Genomic DNA, 11,708 nt, shown 5'->3' with positions numbered 1-11,708 from the left:
CAGGAGTGAGCAACTGACATGTGTGGGCCAAAAACAAACAAGCAAAAAAAAAACCAAACAAAAACAAGACTATGGAAATGGTTGTAAAGCTTTGTGAATATACTAAGATCCACTAAATCACATTTTTTTGAGGCAAGTAAATTGCATGGTATGTGAACCATATATCAATAAATCTGTTGTAATTTGGGGGAGCATACCCGGTGCTTCTCTCAAGAACACGCTTGTGCATAAATATTTATCTACATTCCACACTATTTCCCTCCATTTATACTCAATTTAATTCTGTTCAGCTCATTTCCCCGCCCTCCCAAGGCCTTCCCAGCACACCCAAAGGATAACATATGTCTCACCGATCTCACCCTGCCCTGCTCTTGGACGGTTCTAGCCTGGTGGGGGAGCAGATAATGAGTTGGGGTGATCAATAAAAGCAGAGGCCATGTAACTGGAAAGAGTGCCGGTACCACTCCAGAAAGGCATGGCCACGCAGGAAATACTACGTGGACCAGACCTGTTGGCCAAACCTCCACTTATGTTTTTCCTCTTGTTTACACAAGGGGGCGCCGGAAGGACTTTCATGGCCGCTTCTGGAAACTCCCGCGGAGGTGGGCTTTGACATCTTAGTCCTGGGGATCCTGATAAAGGTCTTTTCTTGAGTTTAGAGTCCTCCCACGGGAATGAGGCAGATGGTGTGAGCAATCTGTACCCCCAGGCTGGGCCTCCCAAGCTCTACCAACTCTCTCTAACTCTCTTAGCCTGGGCTCTTTCCCTGTCACCTGCTTTTGCTGGTCTGAAGGATTCATCTGGGCTTTTTGAGAGGACCAATATCCACCAGGGCGACTTCCCACGCTGATGAGGCCCAAGGGTCAACTCACTAGCCTCAGAATGACTTGGGGAGAAAACTTAGTATTTAGCAGCAAGGTGGGAATGGGATGGGTCAGGGGTCTTTCTCCAAACCCTGGCATCCACTCAAGTGAGGGTCATCCCAACTCTGCCAACAGAGCTAGAGCTTCGGGTAAGGAAGAGCAAGTGAATTATGGGGGCATTCAAAGGCCACTCTGCTCAGAGTCCAGCTTAGCTAGGGCCATGGCAAAGGCTTCTGAGGCTGAGTCCCGAGTCTGAGGTGTTTGCTATCATGAGAGCTTGGGCCCTGAGCTGAGGGTTGCCAGCTGCAGCTACTCCTTTTTCTGCAAAGGCCCAGGTCAGTGGGCCATGCCTTGAGCTCAAGTTCTGTCTGCATGTCTATCTCTCCTGGGGGTACCCCTCAGTGTGAGCTCAACATTTGCTCCCATTTATCCAAGATGTCTCAATCTAGGGAGCAGCAGTTGCCAGGATAGAAGCCATACCCCAGATGGCCAAGGAATTATTTTGGAGGGGCTGGAAGGAACAGCACTGGAATGCACTGGGAGACCCACTGTGTGCCGGAGGGGGGACCTGGGCAGGCCATTTGGTAAACTCTGATTTTGCTTTATTTTGGCTGGCCTCAGGAGGCAACTCTCACACTCATTTCCCCTCGAGGAGGAAGTCAGAGTTGGTGGGGCCATGTGAAAACCCAGCCGAGTCTTATCTCACCTAGGGTTGTGTCTTCAGCTGTCTTCCCCCTGCACCTCTACTCCCCTGCTCTCACTCAGCATAAGCTGGGATCATGGCTGTGACTCCTACCAGAGCCCCATTTCTAGCTGTTGCTTTTTATATGTGTTGTATTTTGGGCTACACCTAGCAATGCTTAGAGTTACATGTGACTCTATATTCAGGAATCACTCCTGGTGGGGTTCTGTGGACCATATGGGGTGCTGGGGCTTGGACCTAGGTCAGCTGCATGCAAGGCAAGGGCCCTACCTGATGTACTATCACTCCAGTTCTTGGCTACTGCTTTGTTCCCACCAGGCCTTGAAGCTGTTTGCTTCCAACCAAGCTGACCTGTAGGTCTCTGTGCAACCCAGTCTGGATAGTCACTCATCATTGTGACTTGGAGCCAGTTGTTTCATCTACGTGTCTCCCAATTTCCTCAGCTTAGAAGAGATGTCACAAGAATTAAATTAGGCATCACATGTCATTATTTTTAGTTTCTGGCCAATTCAGGGAGCTCAGCAATGGCTAAATTTGGAGGGAAGGTGTTATTTCACACCCAGCAGTGCTCAAGGTTTACTCCTGGTTTTGTGCTCAGGGATCACTCTTAGTTGGGCTAGATTTGGGGACCATATGGGGTCCTGGAGACTGAAACTTGGTCAGTCACATGCAAGGCAAGCACCCTAATGCAATACTCTCTCTCTAGCCCTAGTTACCCTTTTGCTCAGTGGTTACTCTTGGGTCTGAGTTCAGAAATCACTCCAGGAAGGCTTGGGGGATCATATGAGATACCGGGGATCGAACCTTGGTCAGTCATGGGTTGGCTGCATGCAAGGCAAATGCTCTACTACTGTGCTATTGCTCTGGCCCTGGTTACCCATTATTTAAAAAAAATTTTTTTTCAGCCACTCCCAATGACACTCAGTGGTTACTCCTGGCTATGCCCTCAGAAATCACTCCTGGCTTGGGGGACCATATGGGATGCTGGGAGATCAAACCTCGGTCCATCCTAGGCTAGCGTACGCAAGGCAGATGCCTTACTGCTTGCACCACCGCTCCGGCCCCTGGTTACCCAGTTTTAATGTTCTGCCTACTTCTTGCTTCCAAGAACTCATTCTGCCCACATACCAGACTACATGCAATAGGCACAGGGGTCACTCAGACTTGCCTACATACTAACATGCCCTCATAGGAGAGCATAAGGAAATAGCCTGCCAAGTGCTCCACCTTATGTTGGAGTCTGTTCTGCTCTCTGGGGTGAAGGCAGAATTTTCATTTTAGACACAGAAAGTTTGGCCTTTGGACCTACTCAGGCTGTCTAGGGAGTTAGACTTGTGATCGAAGTATGGCTTGCTGACCATGGGGACTTTTTTTTTTTTTTTTGGGCCACACCCGGCGGTGCTCAGGGGTTACTCCTGGCTGTCTGCTCAGAAATAGCTCCTGGCAGGCACGGGGGACCATATGAGACACCGGGATTCGAACCAACCACATTTGGTCCTGGATTGGCTGCTTGCAAGACAAACGCCGCTGTGCTATCTCTCTGGGCCCACCATGGGGGACTTTGATAAGATCTAGAAGACCCTTACATACCACCTGGACCTTATGTATTGAATAAAAGCCCTTAGGATGGGCTGGATGATGGTGGGATGGAGGATAAGATCTTTCTCCTCCAACTTGGACCACATATCTGCACCCCCTCCAGCCGGCGTCCCATATGGTCCCCAAGCCAGGAGCGATTTCTGAGCACATAGCCAGGAGTAACCTCTGAGCATCACCAGTGTGGCCCCCCCCAAAACAAAACAAAACAAAAAAATTAGGGGGAATCAAAGGGGCTGGCATGGGGCTTGTCACCAGCCCTCCCCCCCCTACAGCAGCCTGACAGATGCCTCAACTCCTCCTCCGGACTCAGCCTCTCTCTAGAGACAGGACCTGTCTGCAGTCCTGGTCTAGATTATAAATAGCACAGTCTGTCCCAGGCTCTGAAGGGCTGAGAGTCAGGAGGCCCAAGTGGACCAAATAACCAGCTGAAGATGCCTGCTCTTTGGTCTCCCCAAGATGTGCTGACACTTGGAAGGGTCCCCACCTAAAGCACGGCCAATTTCTCCTACCCTGAGTGGACTGTGGGTTCAGTCCCTTGGGCTGTGGGAGCTGGTCGCCTGGGCCGGTTCCCTCTCCTTATCCCCATTGGGGCTAATTTTAGGACTGCCCTAACAGCTGCCTTAGCTCACCCTGAGCCAGTTCCCAGCCACTCCTCCTTGGGGTCAATTGGGGTCAGCTGGGGAGTGGGCCAGGCCAACCAAAGCTTTGGCTACTGCCAAAGAAATGAGAATCCTTCCCCCTGGTCACCATCTACACAGTGTCTGCAGAGTGGGACCAGCTGGAACCTTGCTCCTATTGTTGGCCTAATGCTCCCTCTACAGACAGACAAGCCCGAGACCTGTGGAAACCTGCAAATCCTAGACATTAAGGCGCAAGGGGCCCTGAGCACCCTCCAGCTCAGCAACTTGCCTGTAATGGAGCCAATGATACAGAGGAGCTATGTGGTTCCCAAGGCCCGCTCCCTCCAGGCCTGCACCTTGGTGCTGGTGAAAGTGCAGAGCACTTGAAGCAGCAGGTGAAGCAGCTCATGGAGGTCAAAGCAGGGCTTGGGTACCTCCCTCTTCAAAAGGTAAAGAGAAGGGACCCTTCTCCTATCTTTCCCTTAATATTTTTAATTTGTTTTTGAGCCACACCCAGTGGCATTCAGGGGTTACTCCTAGCTCTGCACTCAGAAATTGCTCCTGGCAGGCTTGGGACCATATGGGATGCTAGTGATCAAACCTGGGTCCATTGTGGGTTGGCCATTTGCACAGCTGTGTGCAAGGCCCTACTGCTGTGCTCTCTCTCCAACTCCCTCTTTCCCTTAATTTTAGGGGTTTGTTTTGGGGCCACACACAGGGCTTCCTCCTCGCTGTGTTAGAAGTCACAACAGGGCTTAGGGGACTATGTGGGATAGCAGGGATGGAACTGGGATCAGCACATACAAGCAAGCACCTTAACCCCTGAGTTATCTTTATGGCTTACAATTCCCTCTTTGATGCCAACCAAATACATGCTTTCTGAAAGCTCTGGTAATGACAGCAGATAAAGGTTCAGGAGCAAGTGACAAAGCCTGGACAGCTATAGGGGAAGATTTCACTTTTTTTTTTGGGGGGGGGTCACTCCTGGCAGCGCTCAGGAGTTACTCCTGGCTCTGTGTTTAGAAGTTGCTCCTGGCAGGCTCAGAGGACCATATAGGATGTTCTGGATCGAACCCAAGTCCGTCCTGGGTCAGCAACATGCAAGGCAAACACCCTATCACTGTGCTATCACTCTGCCCCCACCTCCCGGAAGATTTTATTTCTAAGGAAAAAGTAAGGATCTTTGGGCTCTGTCACCAACATGCTTAGTGTGTTTCCTGCCTTCTGTGGACATGTGCTGCATCCTCAGATGCTTGGAGAGGGATAGAATTGCTGTGTGGGCTACAAGACTTGGAAGATGCAGTGCTGTGCCCAGGGGGCTGCCTGGGGCTGATGCCAGGCTCCCTCCCTTCCCTCCCCAGTGCAACTTGGAGTCTTTTCCCATCATCACCATGCTCTGCACCGAGCGAGACTGTAGAGGAAAGAGGAACAGGACTTGAAGCTGGTCTGGGAGGAGAAGGAAGGGAAAGAGACAGAGGAAGCTGCGGTTCTCCCTGCCCTCCCACCCCCTCCACTAACCCCAAACCTTGATCTTTCTGTCTCCACTGTTCTCCTGCCTCTTGTGCTTCTACCCTGAGCTCCTCTTCTTTCCTCCCAGGGTCTTGATACTCCCTCACCTGGGCCTTGAACCTCCCTGGTCCTTTACTTTTCCCCAGCAAGACTGAGTGAGTTTTGTTACTCTGATGCAGAGTTAGCAAGTGATTGCTAGTGTCCTGGTGAAAATCTTTTTTGTTACTTTTTATTTGTTTATGGGGGGTCACACCTGATAATGCCCAGGGGTTACTTCTGGCTCTGTACTCAGTAATCACTCAGCAGTGCTCAGGGGACCCTATGGGATAACAAGGATTGAACTCAGTTTGACCATACGCAAGTCACGCACCTTACCCTTTGTACTATCACTTTAGCTGCACACTGGCTTATGTTTAAATGTGTATGATAATCTTTTTATACTAATTCTAGGTCAGCATGTACAATTGCTATTGTCTCCTTCTAAAGATATGATTAATTTTTTTTTTTTTTTTTTTTTTTAGTTTTTGGGTCACACCTGGCAGCACTCAGGAGTCACTCCTGGCTCTACACTCAGAAATCGCTCCTGGCAGACTCTGGAGACCATATGGGATGCAGGGATTTGAACCACTGTCCTTATGCATGCAAGGCAAACGCCCTACCTCCATGCTATCTCTCCGGCCCCAGATATGATTAATCTTAACTTGTCATGTCCACCTTTCCAAGAGATGGGGACTGCCAGCTCATGCCTGTGAGAGAATAGTTTCCTGCTCACTAATATATCTAAATATTAATATAGCTAATATATCTAAATATTGAGAAGATCACTGTCTCCTAGAACATAGGAAGACTTGCCTATGTTTTAGGCCATGTTCATGAGTCTGGCAAAGGGAAACACTGAGGACAAGTTGGCAGTGACCCCTATATATTTTTTTCTTATGCTAGTTCAGTTAAAAATTACCTGATCTAAACTTTCTTTGCATTTGCTGAAAGGTATGTTAGTGTGATAAATACGTAATATCTAATAAAGAATATCTAACACTGTTCACATCTTTTAGATAATCTTCAGGCAGCTACTTTTAAATTTTGGCCTGGCGAGTTAAAGTTATAAATTTTGCTTCTCTTTCCTAAAGTTAGATTATGATGTATGTTTAGAATTGTCTTTTAAACAGCTATTCAGAAACATACACTTGGGACCTGCGAGATAGTATGGAGGTAAGGCATTTGTCTTGCGTATAGATCGGTGGTTCAAATCCTAGCATCCCATATGGTCCCCCGAGCCTGCCAGGAGCGATTTCTGAGTGTAGAGCCAGGAGGAACCCCTGAGCACTGCTGGGTCTGACCCAAAAACCAAAAAAAAAAAAAAAAAAAAAAAAAAAGAAAGAAACATACACTTGGGACCTGAGAGATAGCATGGAGGTAGGGCGTTTGCCTTACATTCAGAAGGACGGTGGCTCGAATCCCAGGATCCATATAGTTCCCCAAACCTGCCAGGAGCGACTTTTGAGTGTAGAGCCAGGAGTAACACTTGAGCACTTCTGGGTGTGAGCCAAAAACCAAAACAAATAAACAAACAAAAGAAACATACACTTATGATTCTCCCTATATGTGTAATCGATGGTGCTGCTTTTGCAAACTCATTAGTAGAGGAGATATATCACTAGAACAAATTTGTAAATTATTTGATGTTAAGAATTAAGACAATTAGGGCCGGAGAGACAGCATGGAGGTAAAGTGTTTGCCTTGCATGCAGAAGCTCGGTGGTTCAAATCCCGGCGTCCCAAATGGTCCCCTGAACCTGCCAGGAGTGACTTCTGAGCATAGAGCCAGGAGTAACCCCCTAAGCACGGCCGGGTGTGACCCAAAAACCAAAAAAAAAAAAAAGATAAATAAAATAAATAAATAAAAAAGAATTAAGACAATTAAAACAGGGGCCGGGCGGTGGCGCTCGAGGTAAGGTGCCTGCCTTACCTGCGCTAGCCTAGGAGACGGACCGCGGTTCGATCCCCCGGCGTCCCATATGGTCCCCCAAGCCAGGAGCGACTTCTGAGCACATAGCCAGGAGTAACCCCTGAGCGTCACCGGGTGTGGCCCAAAAACCAAAAAAAAAAAAAAAAAAAAAAAAAAAAGACAATTAAAACAAAATCACAGATCATGGAGAAAAAAAAAAAAAAAAAAAAAGAAAGGGGTGTCAGTATCAGGGAAAATGCTCTGGGGAGGTGTGGCATAGCCAGCACCTGTACACGACCCACTTATCTGCTCACATGGGCCTTCCCTAATTCCTTGAGCTCCTGTCTCCTTTGTACCTTAGTTCCTGGTACATACAGAATAGGAGGGGTAAAATGGGGATAAAGAAGCAATGTTTCAGGGCCAGAGACATAGTGCAGTAGGTAGGGCTTTTGCCTTATACATGGCCAACCTAAATTCAATCCCCGCACTCCACCAGGGGTGACTCCTGAGTACAGAGCCAGAAGCAACCCCTGAGAACTGCCAGATGTGGCCCCAAACCCCAAAAAAATAAATAAGAAAAAAAAGCAATGTTTCAGGACCAGAGCAACAGTATAGTGGATATGGTGCTTGCCTTTCATGGCTTTGATTTTCAGCATCCTATATGTCCCCCACGCTCCACCAGAAGTAATTCCTAATTGTAGAAGCAACCTCCCACCCCCTGGTTGCTGGTGTGGTCTAAAAAAAAAAAATAGCAGCAATGTTTTTTCCTAGCAAAAAAATTCCTGTTTCCAAGTCAGGATGATAGGTCAAATGGTTGAATGCATGCCTGGAATGCAGAGACACCACCTACCTCTGATCCCCAGCACTTCCAAGGCAAGTACCCTACCCACTATACAATCTCTCCAACCCTCTGTCCAGTACTCTCAACACCACTGGGCACCCCCAGATCCACCATGCCCAAGAACCACTGAGTCTCAGCCCCAGGGCTTTAGGCCCAACAGCTAGGCTAAGTATCACTGGAAGTGACTACTCCTATCCCTTGAGCACATTTTGGACCCCCCCAAACAAAACATAAAACTTTGTGTTTTATTGAGTGTGTTGCAAGAGGCTGAAGATCTCCTTGGGTCACCTGGAGGTTCAGGCCACAGGATCTGGGCAGTTTCTGAAATGTGCAATGTGGAAATATAGCCAGGATGTTCTGTTATGTTCAAGTTCAGATAATCAACAGATGAATTTTAGTATCAGCAGAGGTCAGATAGTATGTTTGCTGAGGAATTATTCATTCTTTGCCTCAACTTCAAGTTTATCAGGGTGGCTCGTAATTCTCTGGCAGCTCCAGGCAGGGACAGGACTTCAACAGGAAGGTAGACTCAATATTATTTTCTGGGTCTTTAGCTCTGGTCTTGTGAGGCATGCTATAGAAAGGCAGGAGCCTCAGAGAGGGAAAAGCTAGGAGTGGAGGAATCTACTGGCTGGTTAGAAGGTAGGTAGAGAGACCCCAAGGCTCATCACAGCTACCCCAATTCCTTCTCCCTACCCAGCTAACTCAGCACCCCTCTCTCAAGGAAGCAGGTGGGTCTCACAGCCCTCTACTACTGTAGTGGTATTACTACAGTAGTGTACTACTGGTTTTGCACCCTTAGCACAGAATTGCTGCCAATTACTCCCCGCATGGCTGCAACAGCTAGCTCTGCAAAGTGCTGGACACATTACTGGAACAACAGTGTCTGGCACAGTACACAGGAGCATAAATACTTACTGAGATAATGGGCTTATCCAGATCACCTGCTGCATCCTAAACTCATGCAAGAAGGCGCCCATTATGCTACCTTCCAGCCAGACCACAGTGTTAGTTCTGGCCCATAAAGAATAAAGAAGAATAAAGCTGAGCTGCGGAGGAGAGAGTACAGGAGTAGATTTGGGCCATTCAGAGAGAGCAAGCCAGAGGAAAGTGGGGCTGGAAGAAGGATGGAAGCCTAAGAGGATGCAAGTTCATGGAACAAAGTCCCAGAGAAGCAGCTCCAAACCAGGGTTGTGCCTGTGAGGTTGGGTAAAGCAGCATGCTGGCATGCGTGGGGGTGTGCATGCTGCATATGTGTAGGAGGGGTGAGTCACATGTTGGGTGTCTTAGAGCTGCCTGGGGAAGGTCTCCATCCCTCAGGACACAGCAGGGACCTGGACTCCTCCCTTGTCCTTGCTTCTGAGGCTGGGCTGACAACCCGGTAGTGAGGTTTGGTCACCTCCCACACACACTCAGTTCTCTGGCCTCAGGATACTGGATGTTGGTGGGTGCAGTTTTAACGATGATTATGATCACTTCGCAATAGAAGTGATGAGGGAGTTTCAGCATGCCTGGGAAGTGCCTGACTTCTTGCTGAGGTTGGAGCTCCTGTTACACTAGCCACCCTTGCTTTTTATTTATTTTTTTAACTAAACTCTTTTTGTGTGTGTGTGTCTTTGGGCCACATCCGGCAGTGCCTAGGGCTTACTCCTGATCTGTGCTCCAGGATTCCTCCTGGTGAGTTCAAAGGACTTATATCCTACATACATCAAGGGATTCAACCCCTTACCCACTCCGACACACCCAGGCATTATTAAGTTATCTCAGAAAAGGGAGGGGAGAAAAATGTCTACTACAAAGTGGTAGGCAGGGGAGAGAAAGAGTAGGGGAGAGGGCAAGAGGGAAACTGGGGACATTGTGGTGGGAAATGTGCACAGGTGGAGGTTATGCTGTACATTTAATGACTGCAATTCAAACATAACAATTTTGTAACTGTGTAGCTCATGGTGATTCAGTTAAAGAATTTATTTATGCAAACAATAAAATTATCTCTGAAGATGTTGCTTCACCCTTGGGCATCCTTTCCCTGTGGACTGCAGTTGCTGTCAAAGTTGTTACCCGAGGGCTGGAGTAATAGCATAGCAGTAGGGCATTTGCCTTGCATGTAGCTGACCTAGGATAAATTCCTTTGATCCCCGGCATCCCATATGGTCCCCCAAGCCTGCCAGGGGAGATTTCTGAGTGCAGAACCAGGAGTAACCCCTGAGCATCGAGGTGTATGACCCAAAAACAAAACAAACAAAAAAACTCCAAAATCATAAAAGCTGTTGCTTGTTTGGAAACTTGTGCCTTGGCCTTGTTCAGGCACATTAAAACACAGAAGGGGGAAGGAAACAGGAAGCTGGGATGAGGAGGCTGGTCGCCTTCTGGGCTTTACTGGCAGTTCCCCCAGAACACCCCACCCTTCTTCCAGTCTTTGGCCTGCCCTGCCCTGAGTCATGCAGCTCCCCAGAACTTGCTTGGCTAACTGCCCCTCGAGTTTGCCATCAGGATCCTGCTGAGGTCATGAACACACTCCTCCTTCCCCTTCACTCTGGAAGGGGAAGGGCTTTGTGTCCTCAAGGCTTTGTTTTGTTTATTGGGGCCACCCCCATTGGTGCTCTGAGGTAACTCCTGGCTCAGCACTCAGGAACCACTCCTGGTGGGTTTGGGAAACCATATAGAGTGCTAGACATTGAATTCAGGTTGGGGTTGTATGCAATGTAAGCACCCTCCCCGCTATACTATCTCTTGGGCCCCTAGTGTCCTCCAGGAATTCAGTGACTTCCAAAGGCTTAGCGGGCTTCTGCTTGACTGGGCTCCCTATGTAGGACTGTGGAGAATGGTGGTCAGGACACTCTTCCTCAGATTTGTGGGTTCAGTGTTCCAGATACAATGCTTGGGTACAAAGGGAGCAAGTGTCCTCAGACACTCCCAAGAGCTTTTTGCTACCCTGCCTGCTGGCATGGACAGTTCCAACCTCTTCACAGTCCTTCTCCAGGAAGGACTAATCTGGGACCCTGGGGGCTCCACTCTTGGGCTGGGCCCCAACAGGTATGTATTTGGTACATGACCGGGGCACATGAGGTAGTTTTGCTGATGGCTCATCTGGTGGTGACCCTGGAGAATGCAGAATACTGTGGGGTGCAGCCACACCTAAGAACCACTCCAGAAGCTGCATCCCCATCATCCAGCTTGGCTGTAGAGAAAGTCCTTGACTCACCTTGCTCATCACCCATGGCTCCAGGGTCCTGTCATCCTCCCTTTGCTCCAGTTTCTTTCTTTTTTTTTTTTGGTTTTTGGGCCACACCCGGTAATGCTCAGGGGTTACTCCTGGCTATGTGCTCAGAAGTTGCTCCTGGCTTGGGGGACCATATGGGACGCCGGGGGATCGAACCGAGGTCCGTCCAAGGCTAGCGCAGGCAAGGCAGGCACCTTACCTTTAGCGCCACCGCCTGGCCCCTTGCTCCAGTTTCTTCATCACTAAGCAACTTCAGGCTGTGACTTCTCAGCACCATCCATGAACCTTCAGGTGTCTGAGGCTTGGGACCAGAGACTGTGCTAAACAAATTTACAGATGGACTCGAGGAACTCTCCCACAAGCCTGTGTCATAAACATCATTGTCTTTACTGTCCATTTACTGCAC

This window comes from Suncus etruscus, chromosome 9, assembly GCF_024139225.1.
Source record: "Suncus etruscus isolate mSunEtr1 chromosome 9, mSunEtr1.pri.cur, whole genome shotgun sequence".
NCBI classification, from domain to species: domain Eukaryota; kingdom Metazoa; phylum Chordata; class Mammalia; order Eulipotyphla; family Soricidae; genus Suncus; species Suncus etruscus.
Note: the sequence above shows the minus strand (reverse complement) of the source record.